This window comes from Equus przewalskii, chromosome 7 (assembly GCF_037783145.1).
Source record: "Equus przewalskii isolate Varuska chromosome 7, EquPr2, whole genome shotgun sequence".
Lineage (NCBI taxonomy): Eukaryota > Metazoa > Chordata > Mammalia > Perissodactyla > Equidae > Equus > Equus przewalskii.
Genome location: NC_091837.1, coordinates 63,761,524 through 63,781,432, shown reverse-complemented (window position 1 = coordinate 63,781,432; position 19,909 = coordinate 63,761,524). Strand labels below are relative to the sequence as shown.

Here is a 19,909-nt window from a genome sequence, read left to right as displayed (position 1 = left end):
CAAGTGAAGTGAAATGTCATTAGTATCTTAAGCAGTAACATGACGTGCCATTGTTCTTGGAGCAAATTTTACATCCATAAGATTCTAGCCTATAAGATGACAATGCAAAAATCAGGTATATATTTATTAAGTCCTAAGCTAAAGGAACTTGTTCCACATCCAAGTTCCTGACAGAAAGCCCTAGAATGAGAAGAATACAGTAACGGACAGTGCAAGGATATCATGGGACTGATCTTAATGAACGCTTGAGGGCATGTTAATGATGCATTTGGGGTATGCAAAATAAGAGAATAAATTCTACAAATGTTTTTTTAAAAAAGAAAAGTTATTTGGATAGACTATTTCTTTAAGACCAAAAAGCAGAAAGATCCAATTTTTCAGTCCTGTATAATATATAAATTACTGTGTATATATATATATATATAATATATAATTACTATATATATAATATATATAATATATAATTACTGTATATAATATATAAATTACTGTATAATTTCACTTGTTCCAATTACTATTTTTTCCCATCAGATCAATTTCTCTGTATCCAGTGTGACCTTTGCCTCAGAGCTTAGCTCGTTTTGGAGCTGTCCTTGGTGCTTACCTCAGACCTGGAACTCAATTTTCAGGACTGATCCAGCCTGCAGTTTCCTCATAATGAGGAGTCTATTTTTCATGAACCAGGTGCCTCTCTGCCCACCTTGGAACCCTGCCACTATCCCTACATGGACTTGCAGGAAAATATGCCAATTCTACCTTCCCTTGCTCTCCTCTGCTATGTTTTTCTCTCTCACTCTCTCCATAATTCTTCCTCAGTACAGTTTTCTTGGCATATCTCCCTACTTAGACATACATCCAAACAGTAATTTCTATGATGAGTGTAAGTGGTTGGTATGGCAAGAAAAAACACAGAGCTGGATGTTAGAAATCCTGGATTTTAGATTTTAGTTATGGCTCTAATATTAACGAGCCCTGTGTCTTGACTAAGTCATGTAAAATCTCAGAAATCTGCTTTTCCATTTATAAAGTTGAGATAATCACATAATCTCTATATTACCACAGGGGGTAGTTGTAAGGCTCACATAAGATGATAATATGTGAAAACTCTGGAAAATAAATGCAATTATCCATATTTGCAAGGTATTTCATGTTTTGGTTAAAATGATCAATAATTACTATGACCTTTCTTGGCATCTTTAATTCCTAAATCCTATGAGATGGAAAATGAAGCTTTAATATGATTTTAGATAAAATTATTTCTTCATCTAGTAAATTAATGAATACTGAAATGGAGCTATGGTGCACTGACGGCTTTGAAGTTTAGAGCTATATTATTAGGACTAGGAAATACGATAAGAAGAAAGTGAGAGGAGATCAGGTATTGCAAACTAGTTTTTGTTTTTTCCCAAGAAAAAGACATTTATGTTTCAGGAATATACCCACTGTGTGGGTGTAGGGAGAGATTGTCTTTTATACTGAATAAAAATTATTCTTACAAGTTTGGGATTGAAAGAGAGAAGTATTAAAAATAATCTTCTCATGACACTAAGAACATACACAGGAAGGGAACAGGGAAGAAAAAAGGAAAGAAAGAAGGAAAAAAGAAGGTAAGAAAGGAGGAAAAGAAGGAGGAGGAAGAAAGAGAAACAGACAAGGAAGAAATGAGGAAAGGAGGGAAAGAAAGGAGCTATGCATTAACAAGCTGAGTCACTGGAGTCACTCAACGTTTTCCAGGCTTCATTTCTTTAACTTACAAATAAAGGGACTTGGACTAGAGGACTGCTAAGATCTTTTAAAAATCTATGGAAAATTATGCAATTTTTGTTCTCCTTTTGCACTCCATAGCACCATGAGCTACTTTCTTTGTGTAAGTAAAAGCCAGAAAAGCACTATTATGAAGCATCACTCTCCAATTATTTTGTGACAATGAAGACAAAAAGAGGGTCAAGGATACTTCTGCCATACAGCGTTATACACCAAATAGTTTTTCACCTTATTAAAAATTATCAAGTCTTTCAGCGTGGGGCTAATGTGCTGAATGCAGCCGTTGAAACTGTCTGTTAACCATTAAACTAAATAGAACACCATTTCATGCCTGACTTCCTTCAGCTCTATGATGATTGCAGTGGCATGTTAGAAAAACGTAATGGAGAATCAAGGAAATAAAGGATTTCTCTTTGTGATGGGTGACATTCTCCTCTGATTTAAAAGTCTTTTAAAAACAGCACAAATATCCTAGCTATGAGAGTAGAATAATTTGGCAGATGGCACTGCCTCCTTGGATGATAGCACAATTGTTTGTCTTCTTCACAATAAAAGGGATAGGAATAAAATGAACTGGTAACACAGAGCTTCACAGATAATAAACACAGTGATAATACACCGGTCTTGGGGAGCAGGCAGTTAAATGAACAACCCTTTATACTTCACAAAACTATCCTGGCCCAAGGCAACATAGAAAATTAGGTTGACCAAAAATTCCCTCTCTCACTCCAAGGCTTCTCTTTTAACTTTTCTTCCCTTTATTTTCTTTTTCTTTATTGCTTTCCATTTCTCTCCTTTTCTTAGGATCCAATAATATCTTACCCTGATTTCTTCTTATCTGGCAGCTTATAACTCATTCACACTGAAGTGTTAAGAACTTACTGTGTGGTCTCTCCTGAAATTATCTGATTGTGAAATAGAGTATCGGCAAGAGCAGTGGTTAATCCAAATGCAACATGACATAATAGAAGCACGTAGAACTAGAATTCAGGAGTTCTGCCTTAGCTTTGTGAACAAATAGCTGTGTGGCCCTGGGCACCTTCATTCTTCTGAACCTTAGTTCTCTCACATGGAAAATGATCTAAGGATTATGATTCAGGAATCAGTCACTAAGGCAGACTTTCAGATATCAATGGAAGAATATATTGGATGTTTTGGAAAAACTCAAGCAAGTCTCATGACATGACACAGGTCTATATGCTCCACATAGATGGTAGTCTTGCTTAGAAGTAAATGTAAGCATTATCATTCACTTGCAAATATAAGATAATTCTTTTTCTAATATCTACCTAAAGATGTTCCATGACATAGCAACGTAACTCCCTGGTTGGTGCACAGGCCCCCTTTATCTCCATCAGGCACAGCTGTGTATCACTGCCTAAATTGGCAAAAGTGCCCACTCTTCTTTTGTTTCATCCTGGCAGTGTTAGTAAATCACTTAGAGAACAATTCCTGTCAAGCTTGCATGCACTTGACAAAGTAATGGGACAACATAATCTTGTGAGTCTACTGATGACATCCTACAAATTAAACAAAATATGATAAATTGACTCTGAAAGTCCACTTAAATAATGCCAGTGAACCCCTCTTTATCTCTTGAGATAAGATAATCTCAGGACAAATGGCTAGCAGGAGTCAGAGAGCATTCCCAGGTGGTATCTGAGGAGACCGTGAGCTATAGACTAGTAACTGGAACAGTCAGACTACGGCATGAGAGATCTGGTCCATAAAAAAAGATGAAGATAGATTAGGAGAAATCGTTCACAGTGACTCAGAAAAAGGCATTTTCCACTTCTAATAAGAATTTAATCCCAGAGCAGTTGCTGATATTTGGGAAGACACAGAAGATCTTTATATTGGAGACTTCTTAACATTTAGTGACCCTACATAAGCAGATTCAAGTCCTAATTGCCCATAAGCAGGGCTGATACTCTTGGTTGTACGGTATGCACACTGTACAAACCAACATGGTCAAGGAGGAGGTGGGTGGGGCTTGAAATCTGCATCTTGGCAAAAGGTTGAATCCATCCTGGGGAGGGACGGAGGTGTACCTCTCCATAATTCCACGAAGATGCCCTGGAAGTTAGCAAGGGTCCTGCCCCTCAGAATCACTTGGGAAGCTTCTGTTTGTTAGGTTCCTTGTTTTATCCTATGTATATTTTTAAACATATGTACACTTGTTGAGTTAGACTCTCCAGAGATGTGGTCCATGTGCTTATTATTTAAAGAGCTATGAAAATTACTATGATAGGCAGATGATTTTTTCAACTACTGACCTATAGTGTCAACCATCACATCCCTTCTTAACATTGCTATATCCCCATTATGTAGTCAATCTGTTTCTCTGTCTTTAACTCTATCATCTCTATCTTGACTATCTGTCACTAACAAAGCTACTAAAGACATACAATTAGGTTATTCTTCTGGAAAATATTATCCTTTGGTGAGAGGAATAGAAGTTTCAGGGTTTTTTCCTCCTTGTTGCTCTTCTGCCTTTCCTCTCCTTCTTTCAGGGTGGTGCAAAGGTGTTACACTTGCCTTCTTTTTGAGAGGCCCTATATACTATGAAGGGCTTAGTGAAGTCAGGGAAGAACCATTGCAGCTCAGGGCTGTGGGCTGGCTCTGGTATTGGATTTAAAGAAAAAGAGTAGAAGAAGTTCCTGAAATTTTAGTTTTTCAACAGATCCTTAAGGCAGGAGAGCCCAAAAGGAATTTCAGAGCCTTGCTAGAAAAATGATAAAATGTGCATTTCAATGTAATAAGTCCTCAGAAAACCCATCATGCCAACAGATGATTACATCGAACAGACTTGATTGAGTGCACAAGATGAAAGTGTAATGATCTTGGGAATCCTTAGTACACCCTTTACTTTCAAATACTTAGCAGCACAATTCCCTACTCTTCCAACTATAAACAAAATCCGTGGAGAATTTTTTGCTCTTCAGAATTTCCAGACACAAATGGACATGCTACTAAAATATACACATTGTCAATGTCAAATAACTCCACATAGATTGTCTCATTGCTCTTTGGCGTCATCTATCATCATGCCTATGCAGATGATTTTCAAGCGTTTCCTCTTAATCTTACCACTCTCATGGATTCCATTCCATATGTCCTATTATATAATAAATGGCATTCTCATCTATGTGTCTTGAACTCAGCATGCCTAAAAGTTTAATTTATCATCTCCACCCTCAAAATATTTCCAAGTTTCTGTTCCCTAGTTTTGAAGCAACATGTTCTCAGTTATTCTCTTGAAAAACCCTAGAGTTTAATTTTATTGCTTTTTCTCTTTATCCTTTTCACACTGATCAGGACTCAAGGCATGTCCTCCATCACAGTGTGTCCTGGAATCATTCCTTTACTTCCATTCTCATGATACGTGCCTTGTTCCAATTCCTTACCACTCAAGTGCAGATTTTTATAACTGTTTCACAATATATTTCCCTGCTTTCAGACTGTTGATGATATAATCTATTTTATACACCAAAAGGTAGCTAATATTTCTAAATCATCCCCCTCTAATGTAAAAAGAAGAAAAAAAAACTAGAAATTTTCAAGATCCTCCATGAGGTTGATTCAACTACCTTTCCAACTTCACCTCACACAAAATTTTTCACACTATTTGTAATTTTCCAAATACAGGTAACACACTATCATGCTTCTTGTAGCAGCATACTCTTTCTTTTGTTGCTTTCACTCACTGACTCTCTCTTTCTGCACCTGTCGTCTTTATTGAAGTCTGTGCATCTTCAAGCAGCAAATTTTATGCTTCTTTCAACTACGCCTTCCTTAATCAGTGCAGACAGAATGGACATTCTCTGGCCTCAGCACTTATTTCTTACCTTACTAATTACATTTATACATTGCTTTGAAGTGCTGATATCTGCATATATTACATCTTTCTTCTAGGGTTCTTCAGCTGAACATAAGATAGAATTTCTCAACAAATAGAACTAAAAATAAATCTGGACCCCAAAAGAGGGAGAGAGTTACAATCACTGAAGTTAATCACAAACAGAAGCAAAGGTTATGAGACCACATGATACAAACAGTATAGAGGTCATTCAAGCATCATGTTGAAGTGAGAATAGGTTATCTCAAAGTCATAAAATTTTCCTGTTGAAGGCATATTTTACTATCATAAGAAGGAGAGGAAATAAAAATAGTTCTTAAAAATGTATATTGATTGTCAGTTTCATGTAAGATATTATGCTAGGCACTATAGATATTTAAAAACTTAAGACTCAGTCATTTAGAAAACTGTTTTTAGTAGAAAAGGCAAGATGCTGATAATATGATGAGTTAGAGACATATCAATGCTGCTGCTGAAACAACAAAAATCCTGGATTATACATATAATGTAAATATATACTGTTGCTTAAATGCATCCAAGATACCACAAGAGATAAGAAATTCTTAAACAATAACAAAAATAAAAGAATCTCTCAAAAGATTAGAAGAAGCACTAAAGTCTTCTTTTACTTTAAGGGCCTTTGCCAAATCTGTGGCATATAATAAATATAAAACCTAATGATATAGACATGGAAAGTAAAAGGATAGGGAGATTTTTCCCTACCAAGAGAAGTACAATATAGCTATATTAATGTTAGACAAAATACACTTTTAAACAAAAAAGTTCACTAAATATAGGTATTTCATAAAATTAAAAAGGTAAATTTATCAATAAGACATAATTCTAAACAATAAATAACTAATAATATAGTCTCAATGTGTGTAGATAAAATTGACATATCTTCAAAAAGAAAAATATAACTCACAATAATAATGAGAGATTATAACATACCCCTCAGGAAATCAGTACAAAAACAATTAATTATATAGAAGACTTTAATAATATGATTAAAACACCACACCTGTTAATCTATGGAATATTCCATACAGTAATGACAGAGTACATGGTTTCCAAGCTCACACATTTACAAATATTAATACTATGCAGCTATAACAAAATCTAGATGGAAATCTTTAGCTTTAAAATACGTATATAGTCATGAGTCACTTAATGACAGGAATATGTTCTGAGAAATGTGTCATTAGGCAGTTTGTCATGCCAACATCATATCACGTACTTACACAAACCTAGATGGTATAGCCTACTACACGCCTAGGCTATATGGTACTAATCTTATGGGACCACCATCATATATGCGGTCTGTCATTGACTGCAACATTCTTACGCAGCGCATGACTATGTTAAAAAATATAAAAAGCTAAATCAAATGAAGTATCTAAGAACTTAAGAAAAAAATAAAAATAAACCTAAAAAGAGTAGCAAAAAGAAAACAATAAATGTAAGCGCAAAAATTAATAAAACGGAAAATAAATATGCAACAGAAAGGATCAACAAACCCAAAGCTGGGTTTTGGAAAAACTAATAAAACATAGAAGCCTCAGTGACCTAGGCCAAAGGAAACAAAAAGGCATTAAAGGCACACACAAATAAGCTTGGGAAATAAAAAAGGAGACACCACAACAGATGTTGTAGGCATTAAAAAGTTTATAAGATATATCATAAACAACTTAAGGCAGTAAGTTTAAAATATTAGATGAAATAAACTAATTGTCAGGAAAACATGATTTATTAAAACTCCCCCCAAAAGGATTAGAAAACCTGGGCTAATTCTATAACCATTAAAGAAACATAAGGTAAAAAATATTCCCACAAAGAAATCCTGAGCCCTGATATCTTCACTGATGAGTTCTATCATACGTTAAAGAAAGAAGTAATTCCAATTTTAGATACATTATACAAATTTATGAGGCTACAACAGTTTCTCAATATCAGTGCTGCCGACATTTTTGGCCAGATAATTCTGTGTTGTGGCACGCTCTCCTGTGTATAAAGGATATTTAGCATCATCCCTGATTTCCAACCACTAGATGTCAACAGCATCTCCCTCCCAGTTGCGACAACCAAAAATGTCTTCAGATATTGCCAAATGTTCCCTGAGAGGCAAACATCAGTCCTAGTCTGTGCTACTGATCTAGAGTTTTGTTGGTACTAAAACTTGGCAAGGGGATTACATGAATGAAAAATGATAGCCCAGTATGACTCATGAACACAGTTACAATTATCTAAGGCAAAATATTAGTAAACTGAATATAATGACATACAAAAAGGATAAAAATGATGACCAAGTTGTGTTATCATCATAATTTAAGAAGGATAAAAATTATGAACAAGTTGGGTTATCATAGTAATTAAAGATTGATTTACCATTAGAAATTAATATGAGTCACTGCATGCACTATTAAAGAAAAATAATTACAGCATATTTTCAATAAATATTGGAGAAACATCTAATAAAATTCAACATATGTTCATAATGAAAAAACAACTTGGCCAACTGTGAAAAGAAAGGAATTTCTTTAATCTGATATAAGTATCTTAGAAAAAATAAAGAAAAATATCATAAAGCAAGTATAATAATTAATATTGCTTCAGTTAAAGCATTTCCTTTCAGGGAAATTTCATATGCCTTTTATCACTTCTATTTAGCCAGCATAGTACTGCTTTCTAAAGAAATAAAAACAAAAGACATAAAATTTGGAAAGGACTAAAAACAGTCATTGGTAAAGATACGTTTGTTTTATTAAAAAAACCCAAAGAAACTATAGATAAAATATTGGCATTAGTAAGAGAGTTTAATAAGACTTGCTAGATACAAAATTATTCCATAAGAAAATAAACTACACAGATATATGCCAAAAACAAATAGTCAGAAAATGAAAAAAAATCTAAAGGCTATGTTTACAATAGCATCAAAAACATGAAGTACTTGGAAACAGATCTACCAAATGGTTTGCAAGCCCCATATGGAGAAAACTATGAAACATAATTGAAAAATGCTAAAGGAGGCCTAAGTAAATGGAAGGAGAGTCTATGTTCCTGGATCCTGGGTTAGAAGACTAAATATTATAAAGATGTCAGTCCTCACCCAAGTTGATCTATAATTTCAATGTAACCCCAATCTAAATTCCAACAGATTTTACTGTGGAACTGGACAAACTGATCCAAAACGTGTTTGCAAGGACAGAGGTAAAGAATAGTCACAACAGTTTGAAGAAACAGATTGAGGATGGGAGACTCATTAGACTTCAAGACTTATTATAAAGCTGTAGAAAACAAGGCAGTGTGGAATAGAGGACAGACATGTGGATCAATGGAACAATGTGAAGTGTCCATGAACAGACTGATGTAAAATATAGACACGGATGGGCTTTATGACAGAGGCTGTAATGCTGATACATGGGGAAAGGATAGACTATATAATAAATGGTGCTGGGACAATTGATTCTTTTTTGTGGAATAAAATAAATTTAGATCTTTGTTTCCCACAAAATATAGAATCAATTACGGGTTCCTTAAGATTTCAACCTAAAAGACAGAACTTGAAAAACTTCAGAAGAGAATGGAGGAGAATATCTTAGGGTAAAAAAAGGTTCATTATACAAGACACAAAATACACTAACCACAAAGGAAAGATTAATTCATCAATATCAAAGTTAAGACTCTCTATACGTCAAAAGACACCATAGAGTGAAAAAATAAAAATGAAAGCCCATAACTGACAAAGAATGTTATTTGTAACATACAAGGACACAATATGAATCAAAAGAAAGCAAACAAGCTAATGGAAAAATAGGAAGAAAGTTATTGAAGACAATTTACAAAGGAAGAAGACGAAATAGACATTAACCTATGAAAAATTGTCAGCTCACAATAATCAGGGAATTCAAATTAAACCCTCCGTGAGATACCATTACACAATTAGCAGGCTGTCAAAAATTACAAAGTCTGACAATACAATGAGTATGAAGCCACAACAGTCTAGGGTAAGCAATAATTTGAAAAAAAAATCCTCTGGTTTCAAACAAGAAACGATTATTTTTCAATCTAGTGCTGAATCTAACACAGGAGGTTGACAGGGATTCTGCACATGATAACAACTTGGGGACAGGGCTAACAGGAGTTTCACTATTTTATGACACCGCCATCTGGACTTGCTGCAGCAGGAAAAGAACATGGAGAATTACTTAAAAGTTCTTCAATTCTTCTACCCAGAAATGAATGTTATTGTCCAAAGCAAGGACAAACTAAGTCACATGCTTTTGGCTAACTTCAAGGAGGTAAGGAATCCTTTTTGTTTCTGAAGAAAGAGGTGACCTGGAAATATTGACAGACATTAGTGATATCTATCACAAAATGTTGGACCACATATGGACCCATGAGAACTGTCATACACCACTGGAAGATGTATAAATTGGTACAACCAATGTGATAAAAGTTTGTGTTGCTTAGTGAAGTAGAACACGGCCATACCCTGCAATCCAGCAATCCTGCCTCTGGCTATGTACTATAGAATCAGTGCTGCACATGTGTATCAGGAGACATTGCACATGGGGCTACAGAATCATTGTTTACAACAGTAAATATTTGGAAGCCACCAAAGTCCATCCACAGTATAATTAATAATAAATCAGTATATATTCATGCAAAGAAATTCTATAGAGTAGTGACAATGAACGACCTAAGCCCTGAAATCAACAAGGATGAATATAATAAACATAACGTTGAAGAAAAAAACAATATACACAGCATGATTCCATTTATATTAGATTCATAACAAGCAAAACTGTATTATATATAAATATACACACACATATATGTATGTATATTTATATAATATCAGGACTATATATATGTATATATATATATACATCTGTGTATATATGTTTGGAAATATAAACATAATACTTAAGTGCATATGTTTATATATTTATATGTATCTAAGAATTCATTTGTAAATATTTTAATAGATGGAAAGTCTTTCCAGAAGAGCAAAGAATAATTATCACAAAGATCAGGATAGCAGTTACCTGTGGGGTAGAGGTAGGAGGATGCACCTAGGGGCGCACACAGGCAGCTTCCTGGATACTGTCTGTGTTCCTTTTTTCACCAGCGGTTGTTATAAAGGTGCTTGATCTAGTCTTAATATTGTTTCCCTGTCCATCTCAATGTATGTAAAATGAAAACAAGATAAGTATGTGTAGGTAATATATAAAACATTTTTAAAATAGAGAAAATGATATTAAGCAAGAAAAGGCACTAGGCAATACATTATAAATAATACCAAGTGAGAGTACAGTCAATCCAAAAATGTCAGAGAAAGGTGAAATGACTATGGGCTGCAACGGTCAGGGATACATTAATGAAGGAGCCAGGACTTGATTTAGGCATCGAAGGAGGATAAAATTCCAGTAAGTGGGGAAGAATGAGGAGCTTGTTAAATAAAAATGGCGTCAGAAGGAAACGGCTGAACGATAATTTAGCAGATGGTGTCGAAGCAACACAGGCTCGGGTACTGGGTTTATGTAGAGTAATGGCATTGTTTTGTTTTCTTTCTATCAACTCATTAATTTCACTTCTCTTCAGTAAGGTGTATATGAGGATAGCACAAAGTATGTGTTATTGCAAAGGGATGTGTATTTTCACTTACTCCTTAAGCAAAACACATAGATGACAAAAAGTGTAATTTTAAGTATTCCCCCCAAATATGCAGGACAAAAGCAAGACCAGTTTTTTTTATTGAAATGTATTTGGCATACAACATTGTGTAAATTTAAGGTGAACATGTTAACTTGGTAGATTTATATATTATAATATGATTGCCATTGTAGAGATAATTAGGACCTCTATCATGTTATATATGTCAGGTTTTTATTTATTTTATTTCTATAGTAATTTATAGCATTGGTCAGTGATGGATAGGTAATCTTTTCAAAAAGAAAGGGCTCCTCATCACAGATAATTTGAGAAGTACTCATGTCTATTTTATCTAGACATATAGTCTATGCTTAAAAATACTTTGGTGTCTGGATTAGACCAAGAAAAAAAATAGATCTAATTTTTGTAGTATTTCTGCTAGTGTATGTAGTGATATCACCTTTTAAGAGATGAGTTGTTTAATTTATTCTCACACTGTATCCTAGGAGAGTGCCTTCCCCGTCCCCACCTCTAAGCCATAAGTAATCAACTTTCTTTCCACCCACTCAAAAGGCTAATCTTACAGATACTCTCAGTAAACTCTTAAATTTTCACCATTCCTATTTTCTCTGAATCTCAGCACCTATTAATGCATGCAGGAGAGAACAAGAGAATTGGTAAGTCATATAGTTTTGATCTTGCCATTTCCTTGCTCTCAAATCTTGGGATTTTCCTCATTATACTCAGAACACATTTCTCTTAGTATCCAAAGCACCTTCATACATCCTCTTAAACCATGTCTACAGCCACCAGCCCATCTCAGAGAATCATTATCTCTACCTCAACCTCCTCCAATAACCAGTCACATGAATTCCAGCCTAGACACACTTTACTATACTTTATCCCACTCATAACCATCAAATTTATTTTCCTGAAGTGGAAATGTAATTCTAGCTCTAAAGTTCAAAACCCTTCAGGGCTGCCTACTAAACAATTGCTATTGATGAAGCAGCCGTTCCTCACACTCGGCATTCAACATTCTCCGTACTATGACCTCAACTGACCTTTTCAGTCTGACCTCCCACTCTTCTTCATCCTACAATTTATGATTCTCTAAACAAACTGAATAGTGTTCTCTGAACACAGCATAACCTGTGAAGCCGTTCCTACCATCTTCAATGCTATACATAACATCTCCCTCCTTCAACCCCTATCTTCTTCCTTCTCTCCATGACACTTTTCTCCGGGGCCACTTATCTTCCTCTAAGATATGTTATAGTCAGTCTTATAGCACACTAGAATATTAACAACTCAGGGAAGGTGTTAATATTCTCACGGTGCCTTTGGTGGAGGTTCCATGAGTAGGAGTCTATCCTGTGAGCAAAACTGAATTCTCCACCGCACAGGAGACAGACTTAAGCCTGTTCTCACTTATAACTACCTTTCCACTGCTATTGACCACTCTCACACTTCCAAAATTCTCAGTCCTATATAGTGACTTAGATTTGTTCCCCATATATTTGCTCAGACCTTTTTCTCTGGGTAGAATATGCTTTTACTTTTTCTGTTTATGCAAATCCCACTTATCTTTTAATGGCCTGTTTAAACTCTCCGACTCCTCCAGCTTCCAGATTTTGAGAGTAGGACGTGATTTCTCCCTTCACAATAAGTTTCTAATTTGGCAAATTAATATTGAACTGATTTATGGTATTACGTACATCTCTTTTTCATAGTCATTTTGGAGCAATGTGTTCATTGTGTATTGTTATTTAAAGCTCGAGGTGTCTGTGCGTTGTCTGCCATACAGTCAATGAGCAGACATGTTCCAGTAGCTAAGAGTATGTATTGTGCATCCAGGTTGCTTGCGTTTAAACTCCAGTTCTGTAACTTATTTGTAGCATGGGAAAGTTTCTTATCCTCCATGTGCCTCAGTTTTCTTTATCTGTTAAAATGAGAATATTAATTGCAGGGCCGGCCTGGTGGCACAGCAGTTAAGTTCACTGGTTCCACTTCCCGGCGGCCCAGTTCATTGGTTTGGATCCCGGGTGCAGACACGGCACCACCTGGCAAGCCATGCTGTAGTAGGTGTCCCACATATAGAGTAGGGGAGAATGGGCACAGATGTTAGCTCAGGGCCAGGCTTCCTCAGCAAAAAGAGGAGGACTGGCAGTAGTTAGCTCAGGGCTAATCTTCCTCAAAAAAGAAAAAAAAGAGAATATTAATTGCATCTACCTTATGAAATTATTGTGAGGATTAAATGAGTCAATAAAAGGGAAGAAACTAGAACAGTGCCTGGCCCAGCGCAAGTACTCAGGAAATGCCACCTCCATTATCATTCCTGGGGAATAAGGGTTTTTGTTGTTACCACTTTTTTTTTTTTTAGTGAAAGCACATATTCATTCTATGCATGTATATTTAGTACATACAGTATACCAGCACTGGTATATTTACTTGAGGTGGCAGATGAACAAGATAAAGCTTATTTCCTGCCAACATATTTGAGCTTGTTACTTTCCTCAGCTCCCTACCACCCTCACCAATTGAATAAAAGCAGCTTCATTGCTTCAGGGTCATAATGCTTCCAGTTTTCCCTTAGTCCCATCTTCCCAGTAAGAAAAACACTGAGTAAAATCCAATAAACTTTAGTTGAAGTTCTAAGGAGCCAGTATGACCTAGAGGAAAGTCCACAGACTTTGAAATGAAAAAACGCCTTAATTCAACTGCTCAGGTCTACCATTACCAGATGGCTGACTCTGAACCCACTAACTTTCCTGAGCTTCAGTTTCCTACTCTTTAGAATCTGTATAATATCCACCATTGAGGATCATTGTGTAAATCAATTGCAATAAATATTTAAAGTGCCTGCCACATACTTACATACCTAATAAAAGCAAACTATTATTGTTTTTATGGAAGAGTATATATTTGTTATAGGCATCAGAGACTTTTATAATAAAACATCCTAGAACGCCTGCCCCATGATCCTCCTCCACTAAAATTAGATTCAATTATTTAAATTTAATGTATTAGAAGTACATTAGGTAATCTTAAAAACCTAATGAATTATGTGCTTTTTAATAAATAATTCTTAATAACCCTTAATGAGTTCTAAATATATAAACTAATATCTTAACATAAAATCTCTATTTTCTCATAAACAAAACTGTTACTTATGATATCTACAAGAAAGTTCATATCTTGCTCTGTTTTTATGCTAATCCCTTTCCCTGGTGAAAGCATATTCATCAACGCCAGCATTCACAACTAGACATATTCCTTCTGAGTGTGTGTGTTTTCTGAGGAAGATTTGCTCTGAGCTAACATCTGTTGCCAACCTTCCTCTTTTATTGCTTGAGGCAGATAGCCCTGAGCTAACATCTGTGCCAATATTCCTCTATTTTGTACGTGGGGTACCTCCACAGCATGGCTGATGAGTGGAGTAGGTCCACACCCAGGATCTGAACCCGCAAACCCAGGCCACCAAACTGGAGCCTGGGGAACTTTAACACCATGAGACTTGCCCCACAACTAAACATATTCTTGAAGACCAGTGAAGTAATCCTTTCTCCAAGCCCAAACCCAGAACTGTATAGAACAGAGGGGCAGTTATGCTTTGGCTGTAGAGTCTTAAAACGAATAGATGCTCAGTCACTGGTTACTGTTCTTCCTCTCTCCTGGTATTTTTCCAAGTGGTGTCCATTGTGAAAAACAAACAAATTAAAGAGAGTTCTAAACACACTTAGGGAACATGTCTAAGAAATATTTAATTATTGTTATTGTCTAGGGATGCATCGTCCAATATGGTAGCCTCTAGCCACAGTGTCTATCGAGCAGTGATGTGCTGGTAAACACTTAACAATTAGCTTCCCCCACCAAAAAAAAAAAAAAAAGATCATAGCAGTTGACGATCACTGTGGAATTCCACAGTGACCAGTTATAATCTACCAATTGACTGGATCATGAAATTCTGAAAATTTAACAACTAGCTCCAGCAACCCAGTGTGAACTGGCTCCAACGTACCACTGAGATAGCTGGTCCAAATTGAGATGTATTTTAAGTTTAAAATACCTGCTATATTTTGAAGACATTAAAAAATAATGTAAAAGATTTCAATACCTTTATATCAATTACATGTTGAAATGATATTTCAGATATATTGGGGTAAGTAAAATATATTATTAAAATTCATTACAATTATTATTTTCCTTTGTAAAATGTGGCTACTAGAAAATGTAAAATTACATACTTGGCTCACATTATATTTCTATTAGACAACACTGATCCAGGGAAATATTTTTAAAACAAACATTTACATTTTAAATTATATTTAATTGATATATATATATATTATTTGCTTACCTTGATGACTAAAACCTAGTTAAAATCAAATTTCCAGAATCCTTAACCTGATTAACCCAGATAACTCAGAACATGTTGTTCCAGAAGGGTATTGTGGTATATTTCACTTTATCCCCCCTCAAAAAAAACATAAGCTTTGAATATACACATATAAAAAAAAAACTTTTTCTATTACTTCTCAGATCCCGTTAGTACTAAACAGCACTTGGAAACACTTTATCTTTGACACATCTGGTAAGGATGGGGTCAGTGGGAAAATTTTAAATGTATAATGTGATCAAATCGCATAACCCTGAGCACACCTGTAAGAAATAATGGGTGAAGCAAATTGAAAACTCTAGCACATGGGCTGAATGCAGGGACATGTGGGTTTTATTAAGGCCTGTAATTTTCCAGTGGTTCCACTGATGGCCTGTGAATATACTACGCGTGAGTATGAAAAGCCTTTGACTGCACTTCAGTGAGCTGATAGACGGGCTTGAAGGAATGAGAATGCATCCTCACAGGTGAGCTGCACCTTAATAAAGGAACGAAAGAAGGGCCAGGATACAAAACGATGGCTTCAGGTCTAAAAGTTCTAACTGGCAGATGACATACAAGCCCTGCTGGGTTACCATGCGTCACCCAGCTTGTGAGAAAACATTTCCTGTAACCCTGTTCACACAAAAGGGGAGAATGGGTTCACTCATGAAAATCATAACTTCCAAATCCAATAGGCCTTTCTCACTAGGAAATTTGTGGAATCTGAAACGTCATTGTAAATCACTTTATTATGCTAATATACATGCAATTTTTGCCCACCTTACAGAATGTCATGACATAACTGTGCTTGGATTAGAGTTCCATACTGGGTACAATAAGATGGAAGGTAGAAAGGTGTCATGGGTGGAGGGAAGCACTCTGGACTGGGCATCAGAAAGCCTCTGTTTCAGTCCTGACTCCCTTTCTTTCTGTTTAGCCTTGGGCACTCCTTTTAGCCACCAGACTTCAGCTTCTTCACCTGCAAAACAGGGATAACAGTAGATGCCTTATGAGGTGATTGTGAGCTTGAGTTAAGCAATTACATGAAAAAGCGTTTTGAATGTGGAATATTTTACACAGTGTTACTCTTTAACAGCTTTAGGGAGCGAGTAGGTGCCATCAAATAAGAGTCGAAGATGGTAACTTTCTGAAGAAAATCTACCTTTCAAGATATGTTCAGATAAATAATTCATTGAGCAAGGCTGTCTAAAATTGGGAGTTCTCTGCAAAGTGTTGAGAAAGCTTTTTAAAAAATAAAGTCAGTTATTTTCTCTACCCTTCAGAGTTTATAGTTTATTTTGGAAAATGTGAATAAACACGTAAAACAAAGAGAGGGCAATTCTAAGAAACGATTTAAACAACAGTATGTTAGCATGAATTAGCTGCGTTCCCTTGGCACTTTTGTTATGATTAAAAGACCAGACTAGGTGTCATTCTGTGAAGGTTTAAGGAAGAAGGTAAGTCTTACGCAGGGGCTTACAATGTTTTTGGGTTTAACCGAGAGGGGGAAGGCATAACAAAGAAATAATACTAGCTAGAGCCAAGGGTACATCTTAGGGAGTCAGGAATAAGTCATGAAATGTTCAGAAGTCAGGGATAGAAGCTTTTGACCGTTGATACAAGGGTCTGGAATGTCAACCCGAGAAGCTTGGCTTAGATCAGCTGTTCCATGGGGAGATACTGAAGTTTCTGAGGAGTTATATTTTCAACAAATGGAAGACCATGACTGCTACAGCCAAATATTCTAGAGCTCTGCTTCCTCATCTGTAAGATGGAAGTCTCATTTTAGGATTTTATAAGGATTGTAGATTTCAACACCAAAATTGCCTTCCATATATGTTGATGTTCAACAGATAGTAACCTTTATTTAAATTTAAATAGAGCTTTACATTATTAAAAAGGCAAAATACTTTCTCCTACACCACAAACCTGACCTTCAATTTTCCTCAAGAAGCCGAGAGTGAGAGGCTCATTGGCTGCACGTAGACCAGAGTCTAGTAAGTGGGGGAACTGAGCTAGAATCTGAGCATTCTGACTCACTCACCCTCCCATTTGCTCTGGTGGACTCAATCACTGAGGGAGGGTCAGCAAATGCAGAAAAGCATCACCTGTAGACTTAACAGTGTTTTGCAAATGTGTTAAGAACAGGCAAAATGTCATGTTGCCATTCTGTTCCCACTGAACAGATACTAAAGTATGACCTTCTGCACTGGGGAGCGGCAGCTAACAAGCTCTGGCGGGCTGTGTAGCTAAGCCATGCCACAGCGGTAAGTCAGATGTATCTCAACGAGGGAATAGACTCAAGTGGTGGCAACGGGGCTGGAGAGGAGAAGGAAGATGCAAGAGACCTCAAAGAGGGAAAAAGTCACCATTGACCAAAGAAATGGCATTTCAACAAGTTGCCGGATGCTGGGGAGAAAATGTGAGGAAGTAGAGAGGCTGGTTGGGATCATTCCTTGGAAGTATTTGTTTTTCTGTAAAAGGGCGTTTGCCCTATTTCAAATAGCACCTTATTGTTCTTAGGCGTGTATCCCACAAGGCTTGGGTTGGATTTGGTGACCACAATGTGTTGTTAGATTAGAAAACTTATTCATATATTTACACACTCACTCAACAAAAACGTGCTAAGTATTCACTCTGTGTTAGGTTCTATACGAGGCAATCACCACAAAAATGCAAGACTGGGCTGCTACCCTCCGGGCTTGGGTTCTACCCTTTCCGTTTTCTTATTTTAAACTCTGACCAAGCTCTTTCTTCCCATTCCTTTCAGGAGAGGCTGTTCAGCAGTGCACTTAATAAAACAGCAATTCTCTCTTTCTTTTAGGAAACTGTGGTTTTAAAAAATGTTAGCCTTCATGCAGTCATAAAATGGAAGAGAAGGTGGTTGGTAAGCATTTTACAAGGAAAAGAATATCAGACAATAGGGTTGGAAAACAGGTTTCTATTAGAAGAACATGCTCTTTAGCTGTGTCACCTTTGGCCAGCCAGTGGAACTTTCTGGGCTCATAAATGAATTGTGAAATAAACCCTGTTCACTCTACATGACAAGGCTGCTATGAAGATGAAATAGGTAATATATATAAAAATGTGAAAAATATAGTATACTCTACGGAGATAAAGACATATCTGTGTGTGTCTTAAGTATATTGAAGTGTGAGAAAGATAATTCTAAGTATAGAAACAGTATTTACATAATTGTTACCAGTCAGCACAGGTGTATTCTATAAGGACACAAATGATTGCACTGTCAAGGGTGATGTGGCAATTCTGAAACTGTGTAAATTAAGTAGGCTGAAACCTACTTGATCAGTAGAGGGAAGCTGCATGACCTGTTCTCAGAAACACACAGTTGTGCACATTTACCAGGTTCCTGGGAACAAAATTCTCCATCTATATGTTAAGACCTAATGAGGTTGAGACACTTATATAAGACAAAGGTTTTTCTTCAACATGGTAACAAAACATGAACAGTGGTATACCCAGGCTGCTACAAGTGGGGCAGCCAACTGGGGAGCATTTCCAGATGGAAACTGTTCCTGCTCTTCTTGACTATAAGCCGAGACTGCTGCTCTTGCTGTCACGTGGAGGAGGCAGGACCACTTCTAGAGCATCTTAAATGGGGAAATCTTTGTTGGTTTCCTGCCCTGAGAATTTCCCTGAGTGGCCTTCTCAGTCAGAAGAGTGTGAAAGGACAGCAGTGGGAAGCTGGGCAGTACAGAGGGGAGAGCTCTGGCCTTGGAGGTTGGCTGACCTGCTTAGAAACTTACTCTGTGTCAGTTATGGTTTTCCCCTCCACCCCTGAGTCACCTACTCCTGACATGTGAGTGAGCAGGCTTTCTTGCATGTCTTCAGGTATGTGAACACATTTATATATATATATTATACAGAAAACACCCACTTATGAACATATACTAGACACACACACACACACACACACATATACACACAGACGAGAGATGGAAAGAGAACATAATCTCCCAAGGAGAGAAATTTTGATTGTTTTGCTCCATATTGTATCTCTACCATTCAGAACAGTGTCTGACACACAGTAACTGCTTATGTTAGTCAACTTTTACTGAGGTTATGTTGCACTAAAAAAAAAGAAAGTCAACAGCTTATAAGAATAAGCATTTGTCTCTTGCTCATGGATCATGAGACTTGCCGCAGCGTGGCTTCACTGTAAGTCCTGCTAGCCTTTTCTGGGCTTGGCTCCAGGCTGAGGGCCAGATTTAGGTCCACTTCATGTCTTT

General features: G+C 36.5%; 1 long non-coding RNA gene across 6 annotated transcripts in view; it reads right to left on the bottom strand.

The window, feature by feature from the left end:
* Window positions 1-16,390: 16,390 nt before the first annotated feature.
* LOC139084548 (uncharacterized) overlaps window positions 16,391-19,909 on the bottom strand; it is a 235,923-nt gene continuing 232,404 nt past the window's right edge. For all 6 annotated transcript variants that reach the window (XR_011542020.1, XR_011542015.1, XR_011542017.1 and 3 more), the window contains one exon: window positions 16,391-16,638. This is a non-coding gene — a long non-coding RNA (uncharacterized lncRNA). The remainder of the gene's footprint in view (window positions 16,639-19,909) is intronic.